At 42.0% G+C, this 16,259-nt stretch overlaps 1 protein-coding gene across 4 annotated transcripts in view; it reads right to left on the bottom strand.

Annotated features, from left to right (window-relative positions):
- rabgap1 (RAB GTPase activating protein 1) overlaps positions 1-11,503 on the bottom strand; it is a 106,645-nt gene extending 95,142 nt beyond the window's left edge. Inside the window, exons 1-4 of one of the 4 annotated variants that reach the window (XM_031892027.1) lie at positions 11,409-11,460; positions 2,471-2,573; positions 1,679-1,834; positions 67-95 (exon numbers count right to left, since the gene is read on the bottom strand). The gene's annotated coding sequence lies outside the window, so the exon portion shown is untranslated. The other 3 variants (XM_031892026.1, XM_031892028.1, XM_031892029.1) reach the window with 3 other exon arrangements.
- Positions 11,504-16,259: the final 4,756 nt, after the last annotated feature.

The following is a 16,259-nucleotide window of genomic DNA, read 5'->3' on the forward strand; positions in this document are numbered from 1 at the left end:
TCACTGATGACAATGGTAAGAGGCATGGGCCCCAGAACAGCAACAATGAGAAAAAAGTAACCATACCTCATCTAAACACTGGAGTCTCTGTCAACCTGTAAAAAAAAAAATAAATGAAAAAAAATGATAATCTATTATTTAGATGTACATCAAACATACTCAGATTAAACTATCTAATCTGAAAAAACAAGTTAGATTAAGAGCAAGAGACTCAATGCTTCCGGGTGCAGGTACAATTGTAAGATTTTTCAATCCGTCTCATTTGACTTTACCCTAAGGGCTGTGGCACACGGGGAGTTTAGTCACCCGCGGGCGACTAATCTCCCCGATATGACATCCCACTGGCAAAAATGTAAATCACCGGCGGGCTGGCATACGCGGCACCAGCAATTTGCCGAAATCTCCTCAAGAGGCAACTTCCGCGATCGTGGCCCCACGTATGCCATCCAGGCGACTATTTTTAGGAAAATGGTTTATTTAGATGAAGCAGGTTTATAGATACCTAATTTGTTTGGGGCTGCCGTTTCCTTTAAGTAGGAGTGTGTTACACAACACCCAATGTTACACAAGTGGCCCAGTGTATTTTTTTTTTTTTTTTGTCCACTGATGTTCACAACTAAGAATCTAGAACAGGAGTTCCCAACCTTTCCTACTCGTGAGCCACAGTCAAATGTAAAAAGACTTGGAGAGTAACACAAGTATCATAAAGGGGCTTTATTTGGTAGTAAATCTTGTTTTTATTCAACCAAACCTTGAACTCCCCAAGTCAGGAGTTCAAAAATAACTCCCTGGTTTGGGGGCACTGAGAGCAACGTCCAAGGGGTTGGGGAGCAACATGTTGCCCTCAAGCCACCGGTTAGGGATCACTGATCTAGAACCTACTTTATCTCCTTCTACTGCTATTAAGATTAAGTATGGGAAAAATAAATACATGCATAAGACTACTCCCCTTTGGGACATTAGCCTTAAGCAGCGTAAGCTTTATCTCCTGTGTGGATATATAATATTTTTATGTAATCTGTATGTCTGATGTATTCCCTTCACTTGTGCATTCGTAGTATAGAAAAAGGGGAAGAATTTCTGTACTACACATGCTTGCCCAGGTTAACACACTCCTACGTAAAGGAAAACTATACCCACAAACAGTGTATGCAGACTAATTAAAGTGTTATTAATAATAGTATTTAGCTAAAGAAAATGTACTGCATTTCTAAAGCAAATAACTCATGTTCATTAGGCTAGTGGTGCACTTGTCCTTTCTACGCAGAGGGAAAAAAGGCCAATCCGCTGTCTTCCACCTGGTTTTCTGTATGCTCTGACAGAAAGTGTAGATAAAAGCTTGATAAAAGGCCACACCTGGCCTGAAACATTGCTGGAATGCCCCAAGATGTATGCAATAAAGGCATTGTAAACAAGAAATATAAATGGTGCTGTTCTAATGGTGCTGTTCCAGAAAAGGCATGGGGAACACAGCAGATCGTCCATTTCTACTTATGCAAAGAAAAGTCAGAGTGTGTCTTCTACCTGGTGCTCCGTACACAAGAAGTGGATTACAGAGCAAAAACATTAATTTTTACACTGATAGGTGGATGCACATCCAAAGAACATAAAGCTGATCAGCATTTTCTACACAGGTGACCAAAAAAAAACAAAAAAAAAAACAAAGTGTGTAACTAGCCTTAAGTCAATGTGGTCCTCTTCCAACAGGCTGGCACAGGCCTCTGCTATGTTTCCTATCCTTGGCCCAGGGGACAAACCGGATCAGCCCTATCTGGCCCAGTACATAGATGGCCAAATCAGGCAACACATTTACCAGCTTTAGGGTTTCTTCAAACTGACAAAATAAATATTAGAAAATAGTTAATCACACACTGAGACATATATACCTATACAGGTATAGGACCCCTGATCCGGAAACCCATTATCCAGAAAGTTCCGAATCATGTAAAGGCCTTCTCCTATAGACTCCACTATAAGCAAATAATTCTAATTTTTAAAAATGATTTCCTTTTTCGCTGTAATAATAAAACAGTACCTGTACTTGATCCCAACTAAGATATAATTACCCCTTATTGGGGGCAGAACAGCCCTATTGGGTTTATTTAATGGTTAAATGATTCCCTTTTCTCTGTAATAATAAAACAGTACCTGTACTTGATCCCAACTAAGATATAATTACCCCTTATTGGGGGCAGAACAGCCCTATTGGGTTTATTTAATGGTTAAATGATTCCCTTTTCTCTGTAATAATAAAACAGTACCTGTACTTGATCCCAACTAAGATATAATTACCCCTTATTGGGGGCAGAACAGCCCTATTGGGTTTATTTAATGGTTAAATGATTCCCTTTTCTCTGTAATAATAAAACAGTACCTGTACTTGATCCCAACTAAGATATAATTACCCCTTATTGGGGCAGAACAGCCCTATTGGGTTTATTTAATGATTAATAATTTATATGATTTTTACCGATACTTAGGACTTTTCCTTTCACTGCCAGTGGATTTGGTCAAAGCAGAACTTTTATTGCCAGATAGTGTTTGAACATTTTGCACTCATGCAGTTAGTTTACCTAGGAAACAAATATATCGTTTTTTTCAGGACAACCTAACACATACATACCAGAAACAACAATTATTTTATGCACAAAAATACAACTGATGTGGAAAGTCCCATGTCTCCTGAACGTGCCAATACCAAATATATATAGTTTTATGGAGATTTCTCACGTGTATAGGTCACAAATTCCACAAAAGGTTTATCCCTGAAAATTATACATTTTTGGAGATTCTAGCTAATCCAGAATAGGTAAAACTGTCTTTCTACTCCAAACTTGCAATGCTTTCTTAAAGTTATTGTTTTTTTTATCAACATTTATGAAATTTATAAAAAATCACTTCAAAGCTTCCATTCTATAGGATCTTATCTCCTACAGGTCCCAGCAATCAATATATTTTTAGAAAGTACACATTCCCCTGATTTCAAAATGGGTACCCATGTCTTTCTACTTCGAGGTACCAAACGTTACAGATTTCCTAAAGTTGGTGATTTTGATGACAATTCCAAAAATCACCTAAAAGTTTCAACTTTGCAACTTCTTATATCCCACATAGCGTTAGGTACAGGTATAGGACCCATTATCCAGAATGCTTGGGACCGAGGGTATTCCGGATAAGGGGTCTTTCCGTAATTTGGATCTCCGTACCTTAAAGTGATACTGACACGAAAAAATTACTTTTCAAAATATGAATATACATAAAAAGCTACCTATAGGTCATGTTGACGGTTTTTCGCTGACAGGTTTGGTTTTGTAAGTAATTGTTACTTGAAGTTCCTAAACCTGACTGTTTTGCCAACCTGACTGTCCCTTCCCAACCTGTCAGTTATAGCTTCTAATGCTAACAGACAAATATGGCTGCCCCCTCATAGAGGAACAATGGGGATCAGACAGGTTATGTAAATGCCTCAGGCAAATATTTTGATGGCAAAATTATAAAGTTCTTGCAAAGACCATGTCATGATAGATGTAAAAAAAGATTTACTTTCTGGTGTCAGTATCACTTTAAGTCTACTAAAAAATCAGTAAAACATTCATTAAACCCATTAAATTTTGCCTCCAATAATTATATCTTAGTTGGGATCAATTACAAGATGCTGTTTTATTATTACAGAGAAAAAGGAAATCCGTTTTAAAATTCTGAATTATTTGATTATAATGGAGTCTATGGGAGACGGGCTTTCCGTAATTCGGAGCTTTCTGGATAAAGGGTTTCCCATACCTGCACCCTAAATATGAACGCCAGGGGCCCACTGAACAGTTTGATGCCCAATATGTATAGGTTTACCTAAGTATGTGGCATGTAGGGGCCCCAATGTGAACATACCCCCATATGATCTATCATTTTCGTAATTTCAGCTCCTGCAAAATCAACACATTTTATGTGGGATAAAGCTACAGAAATGTTCACCGACACCCGAAACCCTCAAAGTACACATTCCCCTGAATTCAATATGTGTAAACGTCTATTCTAAAAACCAAGCCCCAAAGCTTCCCTAAATTTGCCAATTTTGATATTTCCAAAAATCACCTTAAAAGGAGAAGGAAAGGCAAAGTCACTTGGGGGTGCCAAAATGTTAGGCGCCCCCAAGTGACTTTAATCACTTACCTTGTACCCCGGGCTGGTGCCCCTGTTAGGAGAAAACAGCACCAGCCCGGGGTACCTGTAGCGGAGCGCTTCCTCCTTCGTTTTGCCGGGACCCCATGACCGGCACATGCGCAGTAGAGTGAAAAGCCGACTTCTCTGTTAAAGTTCGGCTTTTTCACTCTAATGCGCATGCGCGCACGCGAAGGAGGAAGCGCTACCGGTACCCCGGGCTGGTGCTGTTCTCTCCTTACAGGGGCACCAGCCCGGGGTACAAGGTAAGCGATTTAAGTCACTTGGGGGTGCCTAACATTTTGGCACCCCCAAGTGACTTTGCCTTTCCTTGTCCTTTAAAACTTCCACTTTGCAGCATTAGGCCATTAGGTAGCTATATAAAACACCCTAAATATAAACCCCAGAGTTTTACTGAACAGTTTGATGCCCACTGTACATAAGTTTATCAAAGCACATGGTACTTACAGACCCCAATATACCTTGTGCACACTAATTTCATGGCTTACCTTTTCCTAATTCATAAACACATGGCAGTTTTATGAGGGCTAAAAACTGCAGAAATGTACGGTAGCTCCTGAAAACTATATATTTTCAGAAAGTACACATTTAGACAAATCCAAAATGGCCGAATATTTCTTACTACCCTAAAAACTACCAAATGGAAAAGCTTTCCTAAAGTTAGCAGTTTTGACAGCATTTCTGAAAATCTCTTTAATATGTTGCAATTCACTTCATTTACCTTGCATAGTTTTTTAACATACAAAGATATATTACGCCAAACCAGGGGTCTACTGAACAGTTTGATGCCCAATATGCATAGATATACCAAAGTAGGATATGTACAGACTGCAAATGAAACACCCAGAAAACTATATAGTTTTGGAAAGTACACATTCTGACAAATCCAACATGGGTAAAGAGTCCTTTCTACACAAAAGTACCAATCTGCAATCCCAATATGCAAACATTTACCAAAGTATGTCACATGTACAGACTCCAAATGAAAATTAGTGCATTTGAATTTTCTTAGCTGCTAACTCAGCATCTGCAAATAAGACCCCCTGTCGCGTATTATGTGTCATAAGACCAGCTAAATGTACAGAAAACCATATATTATTGGAAAGTACACATTCTGATGGATCCGACATGGGTAAAGAGTCCTTTCTACACCAAAGTATCTGCAAAAGCTTTCCTAAAGTTATTGGTTTTATGACTTTTCTGAAAATTACCTAAAATGTTGCTATTTGCCGCAATTATCTCACACAATTTCTTGCATACAAAGGCAAATCACCCCAAATAGTAACACCTATGGTCTACTGAACAGTTTGATGCCCAATATGCATAGATTTACCAAAGTCTGCAGTATGTACTGACCCCAAAATGAAAACATTTGCTTTTGCATACAGAGCCCCGACTGCATATTATATGCTGTAAGACCCCCTAACTGTACAGGGAGCCCCAGAAAACAATATATTTTTGGAAAGTACACATTCTTTGGTTTTAATGGGTTTCACATGTTTTATTAAATTGAATGTTAAGTTTTAACCAGGTGTGAGATACATGCATTACAAATGGGAAGGTGACAGATAGGGGCGGATTTATCAAAATGTGAGTTTAGAGCTCAATACATAAAAACCCACCCACATTCTATTCATTCCTATGGGACTTGTAGTGTATTTATCAATGGGTGATTTCTAACTTTTATCCATTGATAAATACACTTCTAAAAATCCCATAGGAATGAATAGAATGTGGACGAGTTTTTATGTATTAAGCTCTAAACTAAAAAATTTTATAAATCTGCCCCTTAATGTTTGGCCTTTGTGGGACCTTGTTTTCCCTCTTTTTGCTTACAGACAACAGAGCTGTTGCATGATAAAAAGTAAATACATTAATAAGACAATATCTATATTAAGAACTGTTTGAAAACACTAATTTAACAAACAACTGCTAGAAATTTACATACAGTAAATGCATTTCCATCACTGTCAGGCAAGTCAAAATATGGACTGCCACCTCAAAACTTAAAAAAAAAAATTTGCATATACGTAAATAAATCCAGTCTAGAGCACACATATAATATTCAATTTATATAATAGCAGGGCTTTGGAGTCGGAGTTGAGGAGTCGAAGGCAATTTTGGGTACCTGGAGTCGGAAAAAAATGAACCGACTCCTACTAAATTTAAATGGGAATAAAAAAATAAAATAAAACAAGTTTAAATGTCCCAATTCACAAACAGTCATAATGAATTACTTCTCTGCTATAAGAATAAAGCCCAATGCACGCAGTGCATAAACGAACACATTGAGTGACCATGAAGCATGCTTTTTATTGACTGTATGAATGTAAAAAATACATTAGCATATTAAAAACAGAGGAGTCGGAGTCGTGGAGTCGAAAGTATCAGAAACTGAGGTGTCGGCGTCGGAGAATTTATCTACCGACTCCAAAGCCCTGTATAATAGTGCTTTTAAGTGCTTACATTCAACCGGGGAGAAGCAACCACATTGCACATACAACATTCAGGTCATTGTCTGACAGACCACTTATATGCAGCTCATTGCCAGACAAGCCAGCAAATGCAAGAAAACACAGGGTGCCAGACAAGCCAACAGATACACAGGGTGCCACACAGGCCAACAGATACACAGGGTGCCAGACAAGCCAACAGATACACAAGTTGCCACACAGGCCAACAGATACACAGGATGCCAGACAAGCCAACAGATACACAGGGTGCCACACAGGCCAACAGATACACAGGCCAACAGATACACAGGGTGCCACACAGGCCAACAGATACACAGGATGCCAGACAAGCCAACAGATACACAGGGTGCCACACAGGCCAACAGATACACAGGGTGCCACACAGGCCAACAGATACACAGGGTGCCAGACAAGCCAACAGATACACAAGTTGCCACACAGGCCAACAGATACACAGGGTGCCAGACAGGCCAAAAAGATACACAGGGTGCCAGACAAGCCAACAGATACACAGGGTGCCAGACAAGCCAACAGATACACAGGATGCCAGACAAGCCAACAGATACACAGGTTGCCAGACAAGCAAACAGATACATAGGTTGCCAGACAAGCAAACAGATACACAGGATGCCAGACAAGCCAACAGATACACAGGTTGCCAGACAAGCCAACAGATACACAGGGTGCCAGACAGGCCAACAGATACACAGGGTGCCAGACAGGCCAACAGATACACAGGGTGCCAGACAGGCCAACAGATACACAGGTTGCCACACAGGCCAACAGATACACAGGGTGCCACACAGGCCAACAGATACACAGGGTGCCACGCAGGCCAAAAAGATACACAGGGTGCCACACAGGCCAACAGATAAACAGGGTGCCACACAGGCCAACAGATACACAGGGTGCCACACAGGCCAAAAAGATACACAGGTTGCCACACAGGCCAACAGATACACAGGCCAACAGATACACAGGGTGCCACACAGGCCAAAAAGATACACAGGTTGCCACACAGGCCAACAGATAAACAGGGTGCCACACAGGCCAACAGATACACAGGGTGCCACACAGGCCAACAGATACACAGGGTGCCACACAGGCCAAAAAGATACACAGGTTGCCACACAGGCCAACAGATAAACAGGGTGCCACACAGGCCAAACACAGGTCACTGAAAGATGTATCCATAATTACTGGATTCAGGTAGATACCTAATCCTCCACAAAAAAATTACCCAAATTCCAAACGTAATGCAAACAAAACTCACATATTCAGACGAGAAGAATAGAAAAATGATGAACATAAAAACTGTCATTTAAATGTCCAGAGCATTAAAGGGGACCTGTCACCCTAAGAAATAATTCCAACCCTATTGTCTCATGTTTGTAGAGCAAAATAAACGTTACTTACACTATGTAAATGATTGAATTACATTTTCCTTCAGTTTTGCAACTTACAGTCACAGCCAGTTGCCATTTTGGGAACGCTGTTATTAAGGCAAACTGTGTTTTATCGAAAAATCTAGATCAGTGGTTCTCAACCTTCCTAATGTTGCGACTCTTTAATACAGTTCCTCATGTTGTGGTGACCCCCTATGATTAAGTGCGCACGTGCACGAAACGCGTCAGGCACTTTGATTTTAAATGGAAGACTAAAGATCGCCTTTTAGCAGACTCCTGTGTCCGGTCGTGCTTGAAGTTCCTTTATTATACCTTGTGGTGACCCCCAACCATAAAATTATTTTCGTTGCTACTTCATAACTGTAATTTGGCTACTGTTAAGAATCGTAATGTAAATATCTCATATTGACATGTGACTGGTCCGCATAAGTACATTATGGCGCCAACCCTGTAACATACACCTGTATTTGTATGTGATGGGGTTGGCGTGATGATGTCATCACGCCGGGTACTCGTATGTGTAATCTGTATGTGGACGGACTCACCTGGAGACAGAGGAGCGGTGTCTTGGGTCCTACGACCATCGGAAATATGTGATTTCAGATGATCTTAGGCGACCCTTGCGAAAGGGTCATTCAACCCCCAAAGTGGTCCCGACCCACAGGTTGAGAACCGCCGATCTAGGTGATATCTAGGAAGTGCTGAATGGAAAATTAAATTAACTGTAATTGAAAAATCTGAGCTGTCAATCATATATTGCCTGCCCCGCCTCTATGCTGTAGACATAGAGGCAGGGGCAGGAAATATATGATAGACAGCTCAGATTTTTAAATACATTTATAACAGGTATAAATGATCTAATTAAAAAAAAGAATTTGGGTTTCGTGTTCTCTTTCTAAATGACTTTTATTATGAAGCTTTTTATGTGTGGGTGACGGGTCCCCTTTAAAATTCATGCAGTGTCAATATTAGGTTTGGCTGAACAAGAGCTAAGATTTGATGGATTCTTAATGGTCACGCACACGCGGACCCCTGACAGACACACCCGCCTGCAGGCAGGTCACTGACAGACATGACGGTAACACAGCTCATTGAGAGTTCATGTATAGAAGCAAAAGTAACCAAAGGGCATTACAGAGAGGCCGCTAAACAGCAGGCACATTTTATACAGTTCTCTAAAAGAAATTTACTCACACATATTACTAACAGGTATGCCTCTGTAAAACCATGTACACACACACATCAAAAGTGATGACAGGCTTAGCCACTCAAGCATAAGTCATAAAAGACATAACTAAATCTACACAGTCCCCAAGGTGTCACATACTGTACAGATACAGGGATGTGCAGCCAGCAGCCAGCTGTGATAGAGATGAGGAGCATACAAGTCACACAACTAAGTGACTGACAGGGAAACACACACACGCAGTGCGTGCATACACACACACACACAAGCAGTGCGTGCATACACACACACACGCACGCAGTGCGTGCATACACACACACAGTGCATACATAGACAAACACACACGCAGTGCATACATAGACAAACACACACGCAGTGCATACATAGACAAACACACACGCAGTGCATACATAGACAAACACACACGCAGTGCATACATAGACAAACACACACGCAGTGCATACATAGACAAACACACACGCAGTGCATACATAGACAAACACACACGCAGTGCATACATAGACAAACACACACACAGTGCATATAGACAAACACACACACAGTGCATATAGACAAACACACACACAGTGCATATAGACAAACACACACACAGTGCATATAGACAAACACACACACACTGAATATACACAAACACACACACAGTGAATATACACAAACACACAGTGAATATACACAAACACACATGCAGTGCATACATACATACACACACACACATGCAGTGCATATAGACAAACACACACACTGCATATACACAAACACAGTGAATATACACAAACACACATGCAGTGCATACATACACATACATCCACACACACACACACACACACATGCAGTGTATATAGACAAACACACACACAGTGCATATAGACAAACACACAGTGAATATACACAAACACACACACACACAGTGCATATAGACAAACACACACACAGTGCATACATACACACACACAGTGAATACACACACACGCAGTGCGTGCATACACACACACGCAGTGCGTGCATACACACACACACACAGTGCATACAGACAAACAAACACGCAGTGCATACATAGACAAACACACACGCAGTGCATACATAGACAAACACACACGCAGTGCATACATAGACAAACACACACGCAGTGCATACATAGACAAACACACACACAGTGCATATACACAAACACACACACTGAATATACACAAACACACACACACTGAATATACACAAACACACAGTGAATATACACAAACACACATGCAGTGCATACACACACACACACACATGCAGTGCATATAGACAAACACACACAGTGCATATACACAAACACACACTGCATATACACAAACACACACTGCATATACACAAACACACACTGCATATACACAAACACAGTGAATATACACAAACACACACACACACAGTGAATATACACAAACACACATGCAGTGCATACATACACATACATCCACACACACACATGCAGTGTATATAGACAAACACACAGTGAATATACACAAACACACACACACACACAGTGCATATAGACAAACACACACACAGTGCATACATACACACACACACAGTGCATATACACAAACACACACACACAGTGCATACATACACACACGCACAGTGAATATACACAAACACACACAGTGAATATACACAAACACGCAGTGCACACAGACAAACAAAGGAGGCACACAAGCCAGTAAGAAGCAAGCCCAAACAAATACAGAAGGGTAAGGAGAGGCGTGCTACAGGCAAGCGGAAGTGACCGTCAGTCTTGTCCACACAAATGTAGGTCCCCAAACAGCAAGGTGACTATAAGCCCCATGCAGGCGCAATGCTGGTGCAAGGCAAGCGCAAATATTGAGCAACAACCTGCGGGCAGAAATGTACGTAAACATGTCAGCAACACCCCAGCCTTGCAGCGGCACTAATACATAAAGCCACTCACGGCCGGATGACTAGCAGCTCACACTCCCATACAGACACAAGGCAGTGTTATTGTCCCACCAGCACCTCCCCAGCGCAAAGGCACAGCTTGAACCTACTGGGAACAGCGGGAGCACCGCCTCAGCGCCAACACACTCTGTCTGTACCATTCCTCCCTGTCTGCACCGCTCCTACCCCACATCTGCCCCTGTCTCTCACCTCCCACAGCCAGGCCATGAACGGCTAGAATGGAGTAGCTTTCAGCAGGTCGCGATGTCATAGCCATGTGACCAGTATGTGGGCGGGGAAAGGTGATGTCACTTAAAGGAGCAATGTGTGTGCTGGCCTGCGGGCAGGCCGGCTCTTGGCACAGGGGCAATGTGTGTGCTAGCCTGCGGGCAGGCCGGCTCTTGGCACAGGGGCAATGTGTGTGCTAGCCTGCGGGCAGGCCGGCTCTTGGCACAGGAGCAATGTGTGTGCTAGCCTGCGGGCAGGCCGGCTCTTGGCACAGGAGCAATGTGTGTGCTAGCCTGCGGGCGGGCAGGCCGGCTCTTGGCACAGGAGCAATGTGTGTGCTAGCCTGCGGGCAGGCCGGCTCTTGGCACAGGGGCAATGTGTGTGCTAGCCTGCGGGCAGGCCGGCTGTTGGCACAGGAGCAATGTGTGTGCTAGCCTGCGGGCAGGCCGGCTCTTGGCACAGGAACAATGTATGTGCTAGCCTGCGGGCAGGCCGGCTCTTGGCACAGGAGCAATGTGTGTGCTAGCCTGCGGGCAGGCCGGCTCTTGGCACAGGAGCAATGTAGTGCTGCATATCAGAGAGGGGAAGATATCGCTGTTGTTAAAGGGGAGTAAATTGTGGTGGCTTTCAATTAACAGGCCAGGAAGATGCAACACTGGCCAAAAGGGGTCTGTAGGAGGTAAAAGTTGCTGTGAGAGGCAGATCTAAATGGCAGTGGTACACGGGGAGATTAGTCGCCCTGCAACAAAATTCGTTGTCGCGGGCGACTAATCTCCCCGCAATGCCATCCCACCGGCTAGAATGTAAATCATCGCTGGGATGGCATACGCGTCGCCGCAATGTCCCGCAGTCACCCAAAGTTTCCTCCGAAGACAACTTCAGGTGACTGCAGGACATTGCAGCGACACGTATGCCATCCCACAAGTGATTTACAATCTAGCCAGTGGGATGGAATTGCGGGGCGACTAATCTCCCCGTGTACCACTGCCAAAAGCTGGCCTTAGCTCACTGATATAATCATTTTGTGGGATTTGCCTCTAAATTATCCTGCTGGTTTTTGTACCATGACGATCGCTCGTTTAGTCAATTGGACAAGTCAGAAAGTTTTGGTTAGATAGCGAATAAATCTGTGCGTGTATTGCGTATCTGCCAATATCCTTGGGGGACCTACAATGCATTTCCAGGACTCACTTTCATACGATTGTTGTCTTCCAACTATTTCATGTACAAAACATTGCATTTACAGAGCTGACAACCCCAGGAGACTGTCTCTCGGGGGATCGCGCTGTGTGTGCCCAGAATTGGCGTGACGTGTGGCAGATTAAAAAATCCATTGGAGACCAGGGGGTGGGTGGGATAATCATTAGTCTCCCTGGTAATCCGGGACACTTGACAGCTCTGCATTTAAACGTACAATCGATATCCAAACGTTCATCAGAAAATCTGACCGTGTATGGTTACTTCTAGTGATGTGATAGTCAGAAGAGGCACTAGAAGGGCTTTTATCGTTTCAGCGCTTAGGAGAAGTAGGGGAAGTTAGCTATTGAGGACGAGTGCCAGAGATCTGGATGTGAGGCTATGAGAAGGTCATAACTGGCCTCCCAGACTCCCACCACTCTCCCCTGAAATCAGTCCCTGATGAACCACCCCTTTAATAGAAAAAGGTAGCAACCCCACTGATCCCCCATGTAATCATTTAGAGAGGTTGACGTCTCTCACAAGGCTGCTTGGTAACAGTGTGATCTCAAGAGAACTTCTGGTGGAGCACACTCTAATCTCATCTGAGCGGTTCCATACAGTAAGCACAGTGAGGACTCCTGAGAGCAATATGAACAGTGTGACTTGATCATGGCTGCTGGGAGAGCATTGTGCAATTTATACATAGCTGCTAGGGAAAAATATTGTGATATTTACAGGACTGTTTGGGAAACGGAGTGTGATATGTACAGAACTGCCGTGGGAGCACAATGTGATCTCATAAATACAGCTGGACCAAAATGTATGGGCTCCCAAGTAAAATACTCCTTAGCTTGGCACACTGTATGGCCCCCCTGCACAGCACCCAACCTCGCTGGCTCCCAACGAAAATGTACCAACCCACCAACTGCATCTCAAGGCACATGACCGACCTACCTTCCTACCTACTTCAGCCTGTACTCATTGGGACAAATGGTCCTGGTCATTCATTCCACCACAGACAACCAGACCACCAGAGCAGGATTGTTGGTGGCCTGGAAAGGAAATATTACAATTAACAAAAATAATTAATACAAAGAAAGAACTTGCTTCTTCGTGCGTTGTCAGACATGCAGCATGGCAGACATTTGGCCTATTTCAGCTTATTATAGTGGGAAAAAATTTCTGCCCAAGTTTCTTTGTTTGTAATAAAGGTACATAGCAAACCATAGCAGTTACTAAATCTGGACAATGGTGGTGACTTTTACTTCATGACAAATCATAAGGCAACCCTGCTATGCAAATTTGCTAGTCCCAAACAAGCAGGTGTAGGAAAGAGTGTATTTTTATATGTATATTTTCTTAATTATGCATCTAGTGACCATCATGAAACTGTGTAACGTAGGTAACTGTTCTGTGAATTTCATCCCTTTTTGTTGGGACCTTTTAAAACAGGGGTCCCTATCCTTTCTTACCTGTGAGCCACAATCAAATGTAAAAAGAGTTGGGGAGCAACACAAGCATGAAAAATATAGTAGGTGGTACAAAATAAGAAATTCAAACAATTCAGCACACACTCATCGAGCTCCAGGACAGAGGGTTTAAAAAGTTCCAAAAGCTTTATTTGTGGTAGGACCTAACGCGTGTTGTGTGTCCACACAGGTATTAATAGGTACAAAGTTAACAGCATACAAACAACGTTTAAAAAGTATTCCAAGGTACCGTCATTCATGATGTCATTTCCTTGTATATCAAAGTTTAAAACATATTCAATAAATATAAATAAAGCATTTTAACCCTTTAAGTGCCAGCCGAATTCGTCATTTCAGTTCCCCCCAGTGCCAGACGTTTTGTGAACATTCTGTGCTCTCTCAATGTAGGGGCTTTTACTGGGGGCAGGGTTAAGTTTAGGTAGGCAAACTATATATTGTTTTTTTCAGGAGAACCTGAGCTTTCCAAATCTACCTGAGTTTTTGTGTATTTCCACTTCTGGAACAAGATTTAGAGCTTGAAATACAAAAAAAAAAAGAAAAAATGCTATTTTTCATGATATAAGGATTTCTACCAGAAACATATTTTATTTTATGGAAAAAAATTCAACTGATTTGGAAAGCCTCATGTCTCCCGAACGTGCCAATACCTGATATGTATAGTTTTATTGAGATTTCTGACTTCTATAGATCAAAAACTCCCAGCAGTAAATTACTAAATTTTCAAAGCATTACAGCAGAATACGGTATACTTTACATTCCAAAGCCAAAAATCCTGGAACATTAGGTTTACCCCAGGAAACCATACATTTTTGAAAACTACACATTCTGACGAATCCGAAATGGGTAACTATGTCTTCAAACTCCAAAGTACCAAACAGCAATGCTTTACTGAATTTAGCATTTTCTATAAAAAATTATGAAAATTCTAAAAAATCACCTCAAATCTTCCACTTTCAAGCACCTTATCTCCCACATAACATTAGGTACCAAGAAAACACACCCTAAATATGAAAGCCAGGGGTCCACTGAACAGTTTGATGCCCATTGTGCATAGGATCACCAATGTATCTGGAATTTAGAAACCCCAAAAGGAAGTTAGTACATACAAATTGCCCAGGAGATCTCTTTTGCTACTGAAAATTCAACACGTTTACTTCATTTTCTGTGGGGTAAAAACACAAAAAAATACATTGACCCCCCAAAACCATATATTTTTGGAAAGTACACATTCGGGCGAATTCAAAATTGGTACCCATGTCTTTCTACTCCAAACTACAGAGTCGCAGTGCTTTCCCAAAATTGCTAGTTTTGGTGAAATACCTGAAAATCACATCAAATCTTCCACTTTCAAGCACCTTATCTCCCACATAACATTAGGTACCAAGAAAACACACCCTAAATATGAAAGCCAAGGGTCCGCTGAACAGTTTGATGCCCATTGTGCATAGGATCAGCACTGTATCTGGCATTTAGAGACCCCATAAGGACGTGAGTGCATAGAGATTGCCCCAGAGGTCTCTTTAGCTACTGAAAATTCAACACATTTACTGCATTTTCTGTGGGGTAAAAACACAAAAAAATACATTGACCCCCCAAAACCATATGTTTTTGGAAAGTACACATTCGGGCGAATTCAAAATTGGTACCCATGTCTTTCTACTCCAAACTACAGAGTCGCAGTGCTTTCCCAAAATTGCTAGTTTTGGTGAAATACCTGAAAATCACATCAAATCTTCCACTTTCAAGCACCTTATCTCCCACATAACATTAGGTACCAAGAAAACACACCCTAAATATGAAAGCCAAGGGTCCCCTGAACAGTTTGATGCCCATTGTGCATAGGATTAGCACTGTATCTGGCATTTAGAGACCCCATAAGGACATCAGTGCATAGAGATTGCCCCAGAGGTCTCTTTAGCTACTGAAAATTTAACACGTTTACTGCATTTTCGGTGGGGTAAAAACACAAAAAAATACATTGACCCCCCAAAACCATATATTTTTGGAAAGTACACATTCGGACGAATTCAAAATTGGTACCCATGTCTTTCTACTCCAAACTACAGAGTCGCAGTGCTTTCCCAAAATTGCTAGTTTTGGTGAAATACCTGAAAATCACATCAAATCTTCTACTTTCAAGCACCTTATCTCCCACATAACATTA

This window comes from Xenopus tropicalis, chromosome 8, assembly GCF_000004195.4.
Source record: "Xenopus tropicalis strain Nigerian chromosome 8, UCB_Xtro_10.0, whole genome shotgun sequence".
NCBI lineage: Eukaryota > Metazoa > Chordata > Amphibia > Anura > Pipidae > Xenopus > Xenopus tropicalis.